At 43.3% G+C, this 19293-nt stretch overlaps 1 long non-coding RNA gene across 2 annotated transcripts in view; it reads right to left on the bottom strand.

Annotated features, from left to right (window-relative positions):
• The window catches only part of LOC138647143 (uncharacterized), a 30341-nt gene extending 18036 nt beyond the window's left edge, over window positions 1-12305 (bottom strand). The window contains exon 1 of one of the 2 annotated variants that reach the window (XR_011314907.1): window positions 12246-12305. This is a non-coding gene — a long non-coding RNA (uncharacterized lncRNA). The remainder of the gene's footprint in view (window positions 1-12245) is intronic. The other variant, XR_011314906.1, reaches the window with a different exon arrangement.
• Between the last annotated feature and the right edge of the window lie 6988 nt (window positions 12306-19293).

Genomic DNA, 19293 nt, shown 5'->3' on the forward strand with positions numbered 1-19293 from the left:
GTCAAAGATGGAGCAAGAGGAGAGATGGGAGGACAGTGCAAAATGGACGTGTTTTTCTAGTAGTTTGGGGGCATAGGGGAAAAGTGAGATGGGGAAATAGCTACACACAGAGGATGGGTCAAGAGAGGGCTTTTTGAGGATGGGTGCGATCGAATCATGAGGATAAGTCATCAGTTGTTAGTGACAGATTTAAGAGGTAGGTTAGGCTTGGGATGAAGACTGTGGTAAGATTTGGAATGAGGTGAGACGGTATTGGGTCAAATTCTCAGGTGGTGATATGTGATTTGGAGAGTAAAGAGGAAAGTTGATCTTTCATTATGGTGAAGTTGGTTTTAGAGGAGGAGAGCTGAGTACATATGAGGAGGGCTGTGGGGACTTTAAGCGAAAGCTTTGACTTACATTATCAATCTTCTGCTTAAAGAATAAGGCAAAGTTTTCACCTGAGGTGATAGGAGAGGGAGAAGAGCTGGTGGATGGAGGAGAGAATTTCAAGTACTGAATAGCTGTTTAGGGTTGTGAGGCAGGTATTTTATGAGTGAGGAGAAGTAGGTTTGTTTTGCTACAGTGAGCAATGGTGCATTATTTTTACAACTTCTGTTACTTGACAGGTTACTCAACTCCCTTTCTTTGGCAGCCGCATAGTGGTACTGTTTGTAGAGGAGGGCCAGAATGAACATGTGCTCCAGTAGATGGCAAGTGTTGTGAATTCTGTGGCAGAGCTCCCTCCTGTGGTCACAAGTGGTACTTCGGCTGATTCTCTCTGGGAGCTTCCGTTTGTGGAGGAAAGTGGTACTGCGGCTTCTGAGTTTCCTCCCTCAGGTGATCTGGTGAGGTCGTTAGGTGCTTCTCTACTTAGCTCCACCTAATGCTTTGATCCATGCTTCCTGTCAATGTTCCAGTGTTGGACTTGTTTTTCCCTGGATCATTCCTGTGGCCTGCTGCTCTGCATAGCTAAGTTCTTCTTGCTATTTGTTTGGTATTTTTTTCTGTCCAGCTTGTCTAATTGTTTTGCTGGAAGCTCTGGGACGCAAAGGGTGTACCTCCGTGCCGTTAGTTCGGTACGGAGGGTCTTTTTGCCCCCTTTGCGTGGTTATCTTTAGGGTTTTGTGTAGACCGCAAAGTTATCTTTCCTATCCTCGCTCTGTTAAGAAAGTCGGGCCTCACTTTGCTGAATCTATTTCATTCCTACGTTTGTCTTTTCATCTTAACTCACAGTCATTATATGTGGGGGGCTGCCTTTTCCTTTGGGGTATTTCTCTGAGGCAAGGTAGGCTTATTTTCTATCTTCAGGCTAGTTAGTTTCTCAGGCTGTGCCGAGTTGCATAGGCAGAGTTAGGCGCAATCCACGGCTGCCTCTAGTGTTGTTTGGAGAGGATTAGGGATTGCGGTCTGCAGAGTTCCCACGTCTCAGAGCTCGTTCTATTATTTTGGGTTATTGTCAGATCACTGTATGTGCTCTGACCGCTATGTCCATTGTGATACTGAATTGCCTATGTCAACAGTACAGGAAGCCAAAAGTGCTAATGATTCTCAATAGAGGGAAAAAAGAAGTTCTGAGACCATTTTTTTTTCTTTGCACTGTGTTTTGCCTTTTTTTCCGCTAGACATTTGGGTGGTTCAGGACACAGGTGTAGCAATGGACATTAAAGGTCTGTCTTCATGTGTGGATCAGCTCACGGCAAGAGTTCAAAATATTCAAGATTTTGTGGTTCAGAATTCTTTGTTAGAACCGAGAATTCCTATTCCAGATTTGTTTTTTGGAGATAGAACTAAATTTCTGAGTTTCAAAAATAATTGCAAATTATTTCTGGCTTTGAAACCTCGCTCCTCTGGTGACCCAGTTCAACAGGTTAGGATCGTCATTTCTTTTTTGCGTGGCGACCCTCAGGACTGGGCATTTTCTCTTGCGTCAGGAGATCCTGCAATAAGTAATATCGATGCGTTTTTCCTGGCGCTTGGATTGCTGTACGATGAGCCTAATTCAGTGGATCAGGCAGAAAAAAATTTGCTGGCTCTTTGTCAGGCTCAGGATGAGATAGAGCTATATTGCCAGAAATTTAGAAAGTGGTCCGTGCTCACTCAATGGAATGAATCTGCGCTGGCAGCTATATTCAGAAAGGGTCTCTCTGAAGCCCTTATGGATGTCATGGTGGGATTTCCTATGCCTGCTGGTTTGAATGAGTCTATGTCTTTGGCCATTCAGATCGGTCGATGCTTGCGTGAGCGTAAATCTGTGCACCATTTGGCGGTATTACCTGAGATTAAACCTGAGCCTATGCAGTGCGATAGGACTATGACCAGAGTTGTACGGCAAGAACACAGACGTCTGAATGGGCTGTGTTTCTACTGTGGTGATTCCACTCATGCTATCTCCGATTGTCCTAAGCGCACTAAGCGGTTCGCTAGGTCTGCCACCATTGGTACAGCACAGTCAAAATTTCTTCTGTCCGTTACCTTGATCTGCTCTTTGTCATCGTATTCTGTCATGGCGTTTGTGGATTCAGGCGCTGCCCTGAATTTGATGGACTTGGAATATGCTAAGCATTGTGGGTTTTTCTTGGAGCCCTTACAGTGTCCTATTCCATTGAGAGGAATTGATGCTACGCCTTTGGCCAAGAATAAGCCTCAATACTGGACCCAGCTGACCATGTGCATGGCTCCTGCACATCAGGAGGTTATTCGCTTTCTGGTGTTGCATAATCTGCATGATGTGGTCGTGTTGGGGTTGCCATGGCTACAAGCCCATAATCCAGTATTGGATTGGAAATCCATGTCGGTGTCCAGCTGGGGTTGTCAGGGGGTACATGGTGATGTTCCATTTCTGTCAATTTCGTCATCCACCCCTTCTGAGGTTCCAGAGTTCTTGTCTGATTACCGGGATGTATTTGATGAGCCCAAGTCCGATGCCCTACCTCCGCATAGGGATTGTGATTGTGCTATCAATTTGATTCCTGGTAGTAAATTCCCAAAAGGTCGACTGTTTAATTTATCCGTGCCTGAGCACACCGCTATGCGCAGTTATGTGAAGGAATCCCTGGAGAAGGGGCATATTCGCCCGTCATCGTCGCCATTAGGAGCAGGGTTCTTTTTTGTAGCCAAGAAGGATGGTTCGCTGAGACCTTGTATAGATTACCGCCTTCTTAATAAGATCACTGTTAAATTTCAGTACCCCTTGCCATTGTTATCTGATTTGTTTGCTCGGATTAAGGGGGCTAGTTGGTTCACCAAGATAGATCTTCGTGGTGCGTATAATCTGGTGCGAATCAGGCGAGGCGATGAATGGAAAACTGCATTTAATACGCCCGAGGGTCATTTTGAGTATCTTGTGATGCCATTCGGACTTGCCAATGCTCCATCAGTGTTTCAGTCCTTTATGCATGACATCTTCCGAGAGTACCTGGATAAATTCCTGATTGTGTACTTGGATGACATTTTGATCTTCTCGGATGATTGGGAGTCTCATGTGAAGCAGGTCAGAACGGTTTTTCAGGTCCTGCGTGCTAATTCTTTGTTTGTGAAGGGATCAAAGTGTCTCTTTGGTGTGCAGAAGGTTTCATTTTTGGGGTTCATCTTTTCCCCTTCTACTATCGAGATGGATCCTGTTAAGGTCCAAGCCATCCATGATTGGACTCAGCCGACATCTCTGAAAAGTCTGCAAAAGTTCCTGGGCTTTGCTAATTTTTATCGTCGCTTCATCTGCAATTTTTCTAGTATTGCCAAACCAGAAGGGTGCTGATTTGGTCAATTGGTCTTCTGCTGCTGTGGAAGCTTTTCAAGAGTTGAAGCGTAGTTTTTCTTCTGCCCCTGTGTTGTGTCAACCAGATGTTTCTCTTCCGTTCCAGGTCGAGGTTGATGCTTCTGAGATTGGAGCAGGGGCTGTTTTGTCGCAGAGAGGTTCTGATTGCTCAGTGATGAAACCATGCGCTTTTTTTTCCAGGAAGTTTTCGCCTGCTGAGCGAAATTATGATGTGGGCAACCGAGAGTTGTTGGCCATGAAGTGGGCATTCGAGGAGTGGCGTCATTGGCTGGAAGGAGCTAAGCATCGCATGGTGGTATTGACTGATCATAAGAACTTGACTTATCTCGAGTCTGCTAAGCGTTTGAATCCTAGACAGGCTCGTTGGTCGCTGTTTTTTGCCCTTTTTGACTTTGTGATTTCGTACCTTCCGGGCTCTAAAAATGTGAAGGCAGATGCTCTGTCTAGGAGTTTTGTGCCCGACTCTCCGGGTTTATCTGAGCCGGCGGGTATCCTCAAGGAAGGAGTAATTGTGTCTGCCATCTCCCCTGATTTGCGGCGGGTGCTGCAAAAATTTCAGGCTAATAAACCTGATCGTTGTCCAGCGGAGAAACTGTTTGTCCCTGATAGGTGGACGAATAAAGTTATCTCTGAGGTTCATTGTTCGGTGTTGGCTGGTCATCCTGGAATCTTTGGTACCAGAGAGTTGGTGGCTAGATCCTTTTGGTGGCCATCTATGTCGCGGGATGTGCGTACTTTTGTGCAGTCCTGTGGGATTTGTGCTCGGGCTAAGCCCTGCTGTTCTCGTGCCAGTGGGTTGCTCTTGCCCTTGCCGGTCCCGAAGAGGCCTTGGACACATATCTCTATGGATTTTATTTCAGATCTTCCCGTTTCTCAAAAGATGTCAGTCATTTGGGTGGTCTGTGATCGCTTTTCTAAGATGGTCCACCTGGTACCCTTGTCTAAATTGCCTTCCTCCTCTGATTTGGTGCCATTGTTTTTCCAGCATGTGGTTCGTTTGCATGGCATTCCAGAGAATATCGTTTCTGACAGAGGTTCCCAGTTTGTTTCGAGGTTTTGGCAAGCCTTTTGTGGTAGGATGGGCATTGACTTGTCTTTTTCCTCGGCTTTCCATCCTCAGACTAATGGCCAGACCGAACGAACCAATCAGACCTTGGAAACCTATCTGAGATGCTTTGTTTCTGCCGATCAGGATGACTGGGTGTCCTTTTTGCCTTTGGCTGAGTTCGCCCTTAATAATCGGGCCAGCTCGGCTACCTTGGTTTCGCCATTTTTCTGCAATTCTGGGTTCCATCCTCGTTTCTCTTCAGGACAGATTGAGTCTTCGGACTGTCCTGGTGTGGATACTGTGGTGGACAGGTTGCAGCAGATTTGGACTCATGTAGTGGACAATTTGACCTTGTCCCAGGAGAAGGCTCAACGTTTCGCTAATCGCAGACACCGTGTGGGTCCCCGACTTCGTGTTGGGGATCTGGTTTGGTTATCTTCTCGTCATATTCCTATGAAGGTTTCCTCTCCTAAGTTTAAACCTCGTTTCATTGGTCCGTATAGGATTTCTGAGGTTCTTAATCCTGTGTCTTTTCGTCTGACCCTCCCAGATTCTTTTTCCATACATAACGTATTCCATAGGTCATTGTTGCGGAGATACGTGGCGCCTATGGTTCCATCTGTTGACCCTCCTGCCCCGGTTTTGGTGGAGGGGGAATTGGAGTATATTGTGGAGAAGATTTTGGATTCTCGGGTTTCAAGACGGAAACTCCAGTATCTGTTTAAATGGAAGGGTTATGCTCAGGAAGATAATTCCTGGGTTTTTGCCTCTGATGTCCATGCTCCCGATCTTGTTCGTGCCTTTCATGTGGCTCATCCTGGTCGGCCTGGGGGCTCTGGTGAGGGTTCGGTGACCCCTCCTCAAGGGGGGGTACTGTTGTGAATTCTGTGGCAGAGCTCCCTCCTGTGGTCACAAGTGGTACTTCGGCTGATTCTCTCTGGGAGCTTCCGTTTGTGGAGGAAAGTGGTACTGCGGCTTCTGAGTTTCCTCCCTCAGGTGATCTGGTGAGGTCGTTAGGTGCTTCTCTACTTAACTCCACCTAATGCTTTGATCCATGCTTCCTGTCAATGTTCTAGTGTTGGACTTGTTTTTCCCTGGATCATTCCTGTGGCCTGCTGCTCTGCATAGCTAAGTTCTTCTTGCTATTTGTTTGGTATTTTTTTCTCTCCAGCTTGTCTAATTGTTTTGCTGGAAGCTCTGGGACGCAAAGGGTGTACCTCCGTGCCGTTAGTTCGGTACGGAGTGTCTTTTTGCCCCCTTTGCGTGGTTATCTTTAGGGTTTTGTGTAGACCGCAAAGTTATCTTTCCTATCCTCGCTCTGTTAAGAAAGTCGGGCCTCACTTTGCTGAATCTATTTCATTCCTACGTTTGTCTTTTCATCTTAACTCACAGTCATTATATGTGGGGGGCTGCCTTTTCCTTTGGGGTATTTCTCTGAGGCAAGGTAGGCTTATTTTCTATCTTCAGGCTAGTTAGTTTCTCAGGCTGTGCCGAGTTGCATAGGCAGAGTTAGGCGCAATCCACGGCTGCCTCTAGTGTTGTTTGGAGAGGATTAGGGATTGCGGTCTGCAGAGTTCCCACGTCTCAGAGCTCGTTCTATTATTTTGGGTTATTGTCAGATCACTGTATGTGCTCTGACCGCTATGTCCATTGTGATACTGAATTGCCTATCACAACAGGCAAGCACTGCATCAAGTGGCCTCTGGTCCTTTTCCTCCACCTTAACATCACACATAGTACAGTCTTCAGAGGTGGAACCCCAATTACCCTCGTTTTCCCCCATGTCACAACTCTCCAGCTACCTAACTGACTGTAAGGAACCACAGATTGCTGAGTCTGCATATCTGTTTACACATTCTATGCCATGGGCATGAAAAGTGTAGTCCAAAGAGTCACAAAGTCAAAAGGAGGAAATCATCTGCTCCTATGCCCCAAATTTTTTTCAGTTTGATCCAGGGCCGGACAAAGTAGGCACTGAGCAGCATCCAAACCCTTGCCACCAGACGTTAAACCTGGGGGTGGAGGTAAACCTGATTAGACTCCGATGCTTGAGGCGCACACGGACTGTGCTGTCAGGGCAGGAAGAGGAGGAAGGTGACTCTCAGGGCGAGGAGTGGAAGAACAGAGAGGAAGATGATGAGGTAGTAGATCACAGTTGTTATAAACTCAGAGGCATGCAGCTGAGTAGCTCAGCAGAAGACGTGGAGGAGGAGGAAAAGGAGGTTACATTGCAGCTTCCCATACATACACTGAGTAATAGAGCCACGACAAGCACTGCATCCTCAGCCCAGACTCTGTCAGTGGCTAGCAGCATTCACGAGTCTGCAGGTGCCTAGCTTGAGTCTTTTTTTCAGATCTTCAAAATGACTCAAATCACGTTGTCTGCCACTTTGTTCAAAATAAAGCCTGAGTAGAGTTAAAAATATGCAATAATTTGACTACTACATGCATGAACTGGCACATGTGCGATCAACATGCGTTAATCTGCGAATCTCACGGTGCTAAAATGCAGACTAGTGGGCCTCACCAACCACTGTCCACCCCATCAACTGCATTGTCTGCTTCTTCCTCCTCCCTCACTGTAGCAAGTGTTGTCACACTTGTCTTCGGCCGCAGAACCTCCACTTGTTTACCCCTTACATTTGTGGGGACTGAGAGCCTGTCAGCTGATACCGAAGTGGACATGCCTTCTGTTTTTGACTGATCTTATATACCAAGCACACCCCATCTTTCTCAATCCACTGTAACATCTGCACCTGCACCTCTCTCACAGTCCAGCAGCTTGTCATGTTCACCCTACTCCTCCCTATGTCAGCACAGCAGCCAGCCCTCGTTTTGTGAAGTTGTGCTCACATAAAAGATTGTTTCCTCCTACAAACGGCAAAGCTAAGAGCTTGATCTTCACCATCTTCAATCTACTACTAATAATGTTTATTTACATAGTGCTAACATATTCCACAGCGCTTTACAAGTAAGAAGTTCATATAAAACAGTCAAAAGTGGCAAAATTTACAATAATCAAACAATTAAAGCTAAAATAATGATGACCCTGCTCTTCAGAGCTTACAATCTACAATGAGGTGGGTTGACACAAAGCACAGGTGCTTATTTACAATGATGGTCCAACCATATTGATATAATGGTGGGTAAATAAAGGCTGCATGAGGCTTTTGGGTATGGTTGAGTTTGATGGTGAATTATGTCCAGAGAAGTAGAGAATAGGCTATTTATAAAAAGGACTTTGATTAGGGAGCATTATAGGCCACCCTAAACAGATGAGTTTTTAGGGAGCACCTAAAAATATGTAAGTTGTGGTTATACTCCTAATTTCATGGGGTAGAAAGGGTAAGAGGTGAGTTATCTAGGTAAGAGATTTAATCTGCATGAGCTCTGCAGACAGCATAATTTCACCACCACTAAATGACAAGGTGGGATATGGTGTGCTGAACCATGTTAGCAACAGCCCCAAAAATATTTTTTTACTATGCAACAGCTCTACATGCAGAAAAATTTCACCACCACAAAATTACAATGTGGGATATGGCGGGCTGTATCAGGTTTAGCAACAAAAATATTTATTTTTTTAATGTGCAAGAGGTCTGCAGACAGCTTAATTTCACCGCCACAAAATTACAACTTGGGATAAGGAGGGCTGTATCATGTTTAGCAACAGAAAAAAAAATTGTTTTTAAATCTGCATGAGCTATGCAGACAGTTGAATTTCAACAACACTACATGACAAGGTGTTATATGGCATGCTGAATCACGTTAGCAACTGTCTTATCTATTTTTTTTTACTGTCAACAGCTTACAAACAGAATAATATCACTGTCACAAAATTACAACGTGGGATATGCTGGGCTGTATCACGTTTAGTAAAATAATTTTTTTTAAGTATTGGCTTCGAGGTTGAATGGTGTCTTGGGCAGAATTATTCGGCCTGACCAGGTGGGTTTCGTGAAGGGTCACGAGGGCAAACATAATTCTACTAAAATCCTCCACGCTATTTCATATGCAAAGAAGACCAAGACTCCATTGACCATTCTGTCGACTGATGCTGAAAAAGCATTTGACAGAATTAGCTGGAGATACATGGTCTGTACGCTTCAAAAGTTTGCCTTCCCAAAAGCCTTTATAGATGCTGTAATGTCCCTCTACGTAGATCCATCTGCTAGGGTCGGTGTGAACGGTATTTTTTCCGAACCATATAATATATCTAACGGTACCAGACAGGGCTGTCCTCTCTCTCCCTCCCTCTTTATCATGGTCATGGAAACCCTGATGGAAAAGATTAGACAGGATAGTGAGATCATAGGCCTTAAGATGGGTAAACTTGAGGTCAAAGTAGCTGCTTTTGCCGACGATCTCTTAATCTTAACCTCCAATCCCAAAACATCTTTCCCGAAGTTAATGTCCCTGTTTGCCGATTTTGGTGAGATATCTAACTTTAAAATAAACGCAAATAAATCTGAAGCATTAAATATCTCAGCAAAAAACTCTGATATCCTGGACTTAAAAGAAAACACCCCTTTTAACTGGCCATCAGAGAAACTAAAATATCTTGGAGTTTATCTAACGGCTGATCCTTCCTCCCTATATAAATGTAATTATACTCCCCTCCTGACAAAGCTTCAAACGGATTCAAAAAATTTCAACATACCTTATTTATCTTGGATGGGCAGAATAAATGTCATTAAATCTTATATTTTCCCTAAAATATTTTATACCATGAACATGGTTCCCATATCCCTTCCCAACTCATTCTTCCACTCAGCCAACCAACTGATCTCCCAGTTTATATGGAAATACAAAAGAGCCAGACTCCCTTTTAAAATTCTCTCTCTTCCTAGAGGTAGCGGCGGTCTTGGCCTTCCAGACATCAAAACCTATTACAAAGCCATACATATTGCTAGATGGTTTAACCTGGTAAAACCCAATCCAGAAAATCTCAGTACAAATCTAGAACTTGCTATACTAGGGGATGAAGCTGATCTCTATCTTTGGTCGTCTTTTAATTGCACACGCATAAAATCTAATGAGATCCTGTCTAACACCCTATCCATAAAACGTTCCCTTATACCAAACCAGCTTCCGTATTGCCATTTTCTAGACAATATTCCAATTAAGATCATCCCATGGTTGGTGGACCCTACCTATGAAGACATTTATGGACTCTGGACATCCCTACCAGACGCCCCAATTTCTCAGTTCCTTTCAAACCAAATACCTTGCATTGACAATTGGCCGATCAGTGCCATAAAACAACCTACTAATTTTCTCCAGAAATATCATATACACCGTATCATGACCGCGTTTAGAACTAAGGTAAACCAATCTGCGGATTGGCTCTGGCTTGACTTGCTAGTGAGGTTGAAAACTCAAATAACTAAACTGGTTTCTAAACTATACGTGAACCTCCTCAAAAGTTCAACTCAATTTAAACCCTTATATCTTTCTTCCTGGGAGATGGAGTTGGGTCTGACGCTTTCCCCTCACGAAACTCAGCGGGTACTAGCCAATTCCCATGGGTTCTCCAGATGCATCCTATTGCAGGAAAATGCATTTAAGATCCTTTCCAGGTGGTATCATACCCCAGAAAGACTGTTTCATTTGGGATTGGTGGATTCCCCGCTGTGTTGGAGGTGTTCTCGATGTGTGGGGTCCTTAGCGCATATATTCTGGCTCTGTCCGGAATTCAAACAATTTTGGGCAGATGTAAATACATCTTTACAAGATATGGGCCTGATGGACCGGGATCTAACTCCCCAGGAGGTGTTGCTCTCTCTTCCTTCTTCCTCTTTTAACCCAAAGAAACACGACTTACTACCCATTTTATTAGCGGCCGCAAAACACTTAATCTCAATACACTGGAGAAAAACATCTCCCCCAACGCTGGAAGAATGGATCCTCAAAGTCCAAGACTTATATCGTTTGGAGGAATTATCTAGTTGGGAGGCACGCTCTCACGAGAAATTCAAGGATTCTTGGCTTCCGTGGGAGGTGTTTCTCTCCCCTACTCTTGGACCTGGGGCGGAGGACCCCCCTTGAGGAATTCATCTACTAGTTCCCTAACAAGAGTTCTGTTTAGCCCTTCCAGCTTATCTTTTCTTTAGCAAGACGCGATGACCGTCCCGACTCTATTTTTTGCATGTTCCAGCCTTTTTCTTTGCCATCCACTCCTCCTCCACCTCATCTGAATTCAATTTTATCCGCGGTAAATTAGTCCTTCCGTCTCACCCTCTAGCCTTACAAATTTTTATCATAACTTGTACTGTATCGAGGGCTAGTTCTTTGCAGTCCTGAAATTTTGTTCTAAGTTCGGTAAGCTCAATTGTCTTCACTGTCTAAGGAATGCATACGTATAATTCAGATGCCATGATTATCCTTAGACATATTATAAAATGACAAATACCTGTATTTCTTGACATGAGAGCGAATGTTAACTGTTTTATTACTGTTAATTGAAAACTTAAATAAAGAATTTAAAAAAAAAAAATAATTTTTTTTAATGTGCATGTGTTCTGCAGACAGCTTAATGTCAACCCAACAAAATTACAATGTGGACTATGGCGGGCTGTGTTACATTCTGCAACAGAAAAATGTTTCCTATATATCATTTGAATCTAAGTACATCTCCTTCTGTATACCGTATGAGCCCACCACAGCCCCTTATATAAAGTAAGAGCCCCCACACAGCTTCCCTATATACAGCAGGAGCCATACAAAGCCTCCCCATGTACAGCATGAGCCCCACACAGTCTCCCTATATATACAGCATGAGCCCCACACAGCCTCCCTATATATACTACATGAGCTCCACACAGCCTCCCTGTATACTGCATGAGTCCTACACAGCCTTGCTATATACAGCTTGAACCCCACACAACATCCCTATATAATACATGAGCCCACACAGCCTCCCTATTTACAGCATGCGCCCTACACATCCTCCCTATATACTGCATGAGGTTCCCATAGCCTTCCCATGTTGTTGATGAGGCCTCCATAGACTCCCCATGTGCAGCATGAGACCCCCATAGCCTCCCCATGTCCTGAATAAGTCTCCCATAGCCTCCCTATGTTCTGGATGAGGTTCCTATAGCCTCCCCATGTGCAGCATGACACCCCTATGGCCTCTCCATGTGCATCATGTCACCCCCATAGCCTCCTCATGTCTTGCATGAGGCCACCATAGACTCCACATCTGCAGAATGACACCCCCATAGCCTTCCCATGTCCTGAATGAGGCCTTCATAGCCTCCCCATGCTCAGCATGACACTCCCATAGCCTCCCCATCTGCAGCACGACACCCCAATAGCTTCCCCATGTGAAGCATGACACCCCCATAGCCTCACCATGTGCAGCATGACACCCCCATAGCCTCCCCATGCCCACCAAAACATCCCATATACATGAAAAAAAGAACACCACATATTCACCTCTGTCTCGCTCCCTGACGCTCTGCTCCTGTCTCTATGTCTCCAGTGTGTTGATTCTCCACAGTACACAGCTGACGCAATGAAATTATGTAATCACGTCAGCTGTTTCACACGCTAGTTGGTGGAGGAAGTGGCCGGAGGCCACTACTCCAGCAATGAAGTAAGCACAGTTGGAGACAGTGAGCAGGCATGTATGGTGCTGCCCGTGGGCCTAATTTTTCCAGCTCCTCGAATGTCTCAATTCAAGGGACGGATTAAGACAGCCAGACGGCCGGATGTGGCCTGCGGGATGCACTTTGCTTAGGTCTGTGCTGGAAGGTCGACTTCACAGCCACACAGGACACTAGCTATCCAAACTATCTAACTTAGAAACAACCGACTAGCTAACAAGCTAAAATCTATCAGCAAACAGTGCCACCATCAGGAACAGCCTCTCTGCACTGCTACATTGTCAAAATGGTGCTAAAACAAGATCTCTGCTCTTTACATGAAGAGAGATATGTGATTTCAGCAGCCAATGACACAAGCCTTTGTGTCAGGACATTGTGGATGTTTCCTGCACCCTGATTGGCTAACCACAATGTGTATACATAAAGTTAGGAAAATGAAAAAGCTAAACAAGCATTCCATGCCTCTGGGCTCTCCCATCATCAAACACGTACCCCATGCTCATCATACACCACCATTATCCTAGCCAAAGTGCTCAAAATACTTTAGTGGCAACACAATGATTTTCCCGCACTTTTTACCGAGTGTTTCCGATTTTTCCAGATTTTATAAAATGTTGCTCTTGTTTCCGATCACGAATCTGAATGTGTAATATTTGTGTTGATTTTATGTTTGGCAATTGTTTTTTGAACAAATTCACTCATCACTATTAATGACATAGTAAAAAGAAAATTAAAATTTAAGAAAGGTACAAGAAAAAAGATGGAGGGGCATGGGACTCAAACAGTATTAATTGCGAAACATAATAAGTATTGTTTCTGCTTCCGGAGAGTGACATGTTAAGCATGTCGAGATGAGGAGACTTAAATCCGCAATGCTCCTCTGGGAAATATGCAAATTGTCTCTTCAGAGAGGAAGAGGACTAGAACTCTAGTGCCACCTATCGGAAGTAGCAATCCGAACAGTCAATGTCGACCCTTTAATGAGCCTTGTAGCATGACTTAGGATAATAGCCAATCCAGATCTCAATTTGCAGACACTGTGTTTCGGGGTACTGCCACTCCTCAGTGCAAAGTGGAGATCTGATTTGGCTATTATCCTAAGTCATGTGACAAGGCTCATTAAAGGGTCGACATTGACTGTTAGGATTGCTACTTCCAACAGGTGGCACTAGAGTTCTAGTCCTCTTCCTCTCTGAAGAGACAATTTGCATATTTCCCAGAGGAGCATTGTGAGTTTAAGTCTCCTCATCTCGACATGCTTAACATGTCACTCTCTGCAAGGAGAAACGATACTTTTTGGATCCCAGTCAGATGCCTCTCATTCAGCCAAACCAGATCTCCACTTTGCACTGAGGTGGGGCAGTACCCCGAATCACAGTGTCTGCAAATTGAGATCTGGTTTGGCTATTATCCTAAATCATGTGACAAGGCTCATTAAAGAGTTGACATTGACTGTTAGGATTGCTATTTCCAATAGGGGTCAATAGAGTTCTAGTCCTCTTTCTCTCTGAAGAGACAATTTAAACATAATAAAAACTTCAAAAATTAAGCAGGTGGTGCTCTAAAGGAACACAGCCAAGGAATGATGCTAGAATTAATTAATGACATAGTAAAAAGAAAATTAAAATTTAAGAAAGGTACAAGAAAAAAGATGGAGGGACATGGGACTCAAACAGTATTAATTGCTAAACATAACAAGTATCGTTTCTGCTTGTACCTCACGCCACTTTTTAACGGCGCTTAGAAATAAGTCTATAGTGTTTCCCAGCATCAGAATTTCTCCAGAGTGTCGGCTACCCGGAGTACCTGAGACCCTAGAGAACAAGATTCAGGTCTTTTTTTTACCAACCCCAGTATTGCGATCACCGCTATTAATGGAATAACGGCGACCGCAAAAAAAAGTCAGATATCGAATTTAATTTCTCTCTCCTCTGATGTGATCGCACATCAGAGGAAAGAGAAATGGGGTCCCCCCAGTACCTCCGGTGTCCCTACATCCCCCCGAGAAGTCCCCTGGGCTGCCGGCGTCTCCTTCCAAGAATAAAATGGTGGGCGCATGCGCAGTGCACCTGCCAAGATCTGCCAGCCGCCACCCGGCAACAATAGCCAATTTTATAATAATAATAATAATTTTTATTTATATAGCGCCAACATATTCCGCAGAGCTTTCCTAGTGGTTAATTTTGATCACTGTGATAGACCCTATCACAGTGATCAAAATAATAAAAATAGTAAATCAGACTCCCTTTTATCACCTCCTTAGGTAAAAATAATAAAATTAAAAAATGTATTTGATTCCATTTTTCCATTAGGGTTAGAGTTGGGCTAAAGTTAGGCTTGGGCTAAAGTTAGGTTTAGGGTTGGGCTTGGGTTAGGGTTGGGGCTAGGGTTAGGGTTGGGGCTAGGGTTAGGGTTGGGCTAAAGTTAGGATTGGGATAAAGTTAGGATTGGGGCTAGGGTTAGGGTTGGACTAAAGTTAGGGTTGGGCTAAAGTTAGGGTTGGGCTAGTGTAAGGGTTGTGGTCATTGTTGGGATTACCAATAGGGTTGGGATTAGGGTTATGGATGTGTTGGGAATAGGTTTGTGGTTAGGGTTATGGTTAGGGTTGAGATTAGGGTTAGGGGTATAATAACAAAAGCCCAAAATGGAAAATAAACATCTGAATTTCTCCAACATGCTCACAACCCAGTGGGGGAGCCTCCAAGGGAGAAATTATTAAAGAAGTATAAGTAGGATACTCCCACAAACTATATCCATATCACAGAGAAGACACTGGAGTATATGTCCATATTCAAACAAGTTATAAATTTATTGTATCATAATTCACAAATCATTAATATGTACAAATTGAATCATGCAAAAACAGAAGATAACGAGCTAATTCAGTAAGGGAAACTCAGGTAGCACAGACCAAAACACAGTGTCAGTCGCTACCGATGCCGTAACCAGATAGCAATAAAGTGCATAGTGCAAATATGGGCAGACAGAAACTCGGGATATATTAATGCATATGAAAAAATCACTTGGCCCTATACAGAGGCTCAAAAATCTAAAGTAAAGCATTCATTTCCACCCGGAGTTCTTACCCATACACTGGCATCAAGGAGGATCCACACCGTAGCCCGAATGCGTGTTTCGCGACGGCTTCGTTTCGTGTTTCTGTCTGCCCATATTTGCTCTATGCACTTTATTGCTATCTGTTTATGGCATCGGGAGCGACTCACACTGTGTTTTGGTCTGTGCTACCTGAGTTTTTTCATGAATAAATGCAAGTTTTATTGTATAAATTTTACCACTAACGTGGAGTACAATATGTTATGGAAAAACAGTCTCAGTATCAGTGGGATACGTTGAAGCGTTCCAGAGCTCTAAATTCATAAAATGACAGTGGTCAGAATTGTAAAAATTGGCTTGGTCATTAAGTACCAAATTGGCACTGTCACTAAGGGGTTAATGTGCCAGGTGCAAATGACAATATAGAAAAAGAAGCGTATATTAATATATTGCTAGAGTGCAAACTTATGTAGGTTCAATATAGCAGCCAAAAATAGAATTCATTCATATAATACAGAGGAAAGGTCAGGAATATTGTTTTTTATTTTAACTCTTTTGCAGGAGACAATGGCGTCTGTGAAATGGGCGATTTCATAAGTGTGGTTTAATTTAGATTTATTAAAGGAGTCTGTGTCATTCTTTCAATTAAAGGACTTTTTTTCTGTGTGTGTGTTTTTAGACAATATAACTATGGGGTTAGTACTTGGGGCGTCTTATTGAAGCATCTCTATTACTAACGTCGGGACTTGATGTCACCTGACAATACAAAGGTGACATCAACCCTCCAACTATCACCCCACTTTTCACCACTACAGTGCAAGTGGGAAGAGGCTAAGTGCCAGAACTGGCACATCTTAGAGATGCGCCTTTACTGGGGTAGCTGAGAGCTGATGTTTTAGCCTGGGTGGGGGTCAGTATCCATGGCCCCTTCCTAGGCTATTAATTTCAGCCCACAGCTGTCTGCATAGCCTTTGCTGGTTATTAATTATAGGGGGGACCCTAGGTCATTTTAATAGCCAGTAAAGGCTAAATACATGCACTGTACTAAATGTATATGTCACTGACATCTATCTATCTATCTATCTATCTATCTATCTATCTATCTATCTATCTATCTATCTATCTATCCTATGTGTATATACTGTATGTAATCCATCTATTCTATGCTGTCGTCTCCTGCTGTATTTTATTGTACACGGCTGCTGAATTGCCAGCTTATATCTATCTATCCATCTATCTATCTAGCTACATGCCAGTGACATCTGCATATCTATCTATACTATGTGTATATATCTACTCTATCTATTCTATTCTGTCACGCTGTGATTTTACAGTATGCGACAGATGAATTGCTGTCTTTTCATCTATCTCTCTCTCTCTCACTCTCTATCTCTCTCTCTCTCTATATATATATATATATACACTGCTCAAAAAAATAAAGGGAGCACTAAAATCCCACATCCTAGATATCACTGAATGAAATATTCCTGTTGTAAATCTTTATTCATTACATAGTGGAATGTGTTGAGAACAATAAAACCTAAAATGATCAATGTAAATCACAACTAATATCCCACGGAGGTCTGAATTTGGAATGATGCTCAATATCAAAGTGGAAAATGAAGTTACAGGCTGATCTAACTTCAGTTGAAATGCCTCAAGACAAGGAAATGATGCTCAGTAGTGTGTGTGGCCTCTACGTGCCTGTATGAGCTCCCTACAATGCCTGGGCATGCTCCTGAACAGTTTGTGGTACAACGTGACATTGGTGGATGGTGCGAGACATGATGTCAGAGTTTGACGGGTCCAACTCTGCTACATTTAGATGGTAGGCTGCATGATGCAACCATGCAGCCTGTCATCCAGCAGACACACTGAGCACACGCTGAGCACTGTGTGCTCAGTGTCTCTGTGTGAACTGCTGTTCCCTGTCTGAGGGCATCGCGAGCGCAAGAAAGTTCTCCTGCTCGCGGTGCCATCTGACAGTTCCTGGGAGTTCACAGCTAGTGAACTCACTTCACCTTTCTGACATCAGTGCGAGCCATAAATGCAGATATTTTCCTGAAGATCATGGGCACAACCATCTTGGATGGTATTAATGAAAGTCTATCTCGATTCTCACTATTACAAAAAAAAAAACACACATACAATCCGTAATGTGAAGTGAGATATACCTAAAAAATAAAAGGGGAATAAATTACCGATAAATAGTGACACATAAGATTGTATAAATGCTAAGCTAGTAGCAGGAAAGTATAAGCAAAAGTGCATAGTGCATAGACAGACTGAGCAGGTAAAGCAGGGGGTGAAATAAGACCATAAATTAAAGTGACATAGTGCATCAAGAACAATACAGAATATATTGCAAGAATGTATAGCTAGAAAATGCAACAATACATACAATACCACATATAAAACATAATAGTAATATATTATGTTAAACAAATAATAAACAAAGACAGCAAGTGGGGAAAAGGGGCAGATAGACATAAGGCAAAAACAATCGGTGTATATATGTGTAAATACAGTTAGGTCCATATATATTTGGACAGAGACAATATTTTTCTAATTTTGGTTATAGACATTACCACAATGAATTTTAAACAAAACAATTCAGATGCAGTTGAAGTTCAAACTCTCAGCTTTCATTTGAGGGTATCCACATTAAAATTGGATGAAGGGTTTAGGAGTTTCAGCTCCTTAACATGTGCCACCCTGTTTTTAAAGGGACCAAAAGTAATTGGACAGATTCAATAATTTTAAATAAAATGTTCATTTTTAGTACTTGGTTGAAAACCCTTTGTTGGCAATGACTGCCTGAAGTCTTGAACTCATGGTCATCACCAGACGCTGTGTTTCCTCCTTTTTGATGCTCGGCCAGGCCTTCACTGCGGTGGTTTTCAGTTGCTGCTTGTTTGTGGGCCTTTCTGTCTGAAGTTTAGTCTTTAACAAGTGAAATGCATGCTCAATTGGGTTGAGATCAGGTGACTGACTTGGCCATTCAAGAATATTCCACTTCTTTGCTTTAATAAACTCCTGGGTTACTTTGGCTTTATGTTTTGGGTCATTGTCCATCTGTAGTATGAAACGACGGCCAATCAGTTTTGCTGCATTTGGCTGGATCTGAGCACACAGTATGTCTCTGAATACCTCAGAATTCTTTCGGCTGCCTCTGTCCTGTGTCACATCATCAATAAACACTAGTGACCCAGTGCCACTGGCAGCCATGCATGCCCAAGCCATCACACTGCCTCCGCCGTGTTTTACAGATGGTGTGGTATGCTTTGGATCATGAGCTGTACCACGCCTTCGCCATACTTTTCTCTTTCCATCATTCTGGTAGAGGTTGATCTTGGTTTCATCTGTCCAAAGAATGTTCTTCCAGAACTGTGCTGGCTTTTTTAGATGTTTTTTTAGCAAAGTCCAGTCTAGCCTTTTTATTCTTGATGCTTATGAGTGGCTTGCACCGTGCAGTGAACCCTCTGTATTTACTTTCCTGCAGTCTTCTCTTTATGGTAGATTTGGATATTGATACGCCGACCTCCTGGAGAGTGTTGTTCACTTGGTTGGCTGTTGTGAAGGGGGTTCTCTTCACCATAGAGATTATTCTGCGATCATCCACCACTGTTGTCTTCCGTGGGCGCCCAGGTCTTTTTGCATTGATGAGTTCACCAGTGCTTTCTTTCTTTCTCGGGATGTACCAAATTGTAGATTTTGCCACTCCTAATATTGTAGCAATTTCTCGGATGTTTTTTTTCTGTTTTCGCAGCTTAAGGATGGCTTGTTTCACCTGCATGGAGAGCTCCTTTGACCGCATGTTTACT

Source organism: Ranitomeya imitator, chromosome 8 (genome assembly GCF_032444005.1).
Source record: "Ranitomeya imitator isolate aRanImi1 chromosome 8, aRanImi1.pri, whole genome shotgun sequence".
NCBI lineage: Eukaryota > Metazoa > Chordata > Amphibia > Anura > Dendrobatidae > Ranitomeya > Ranitomeya imitator.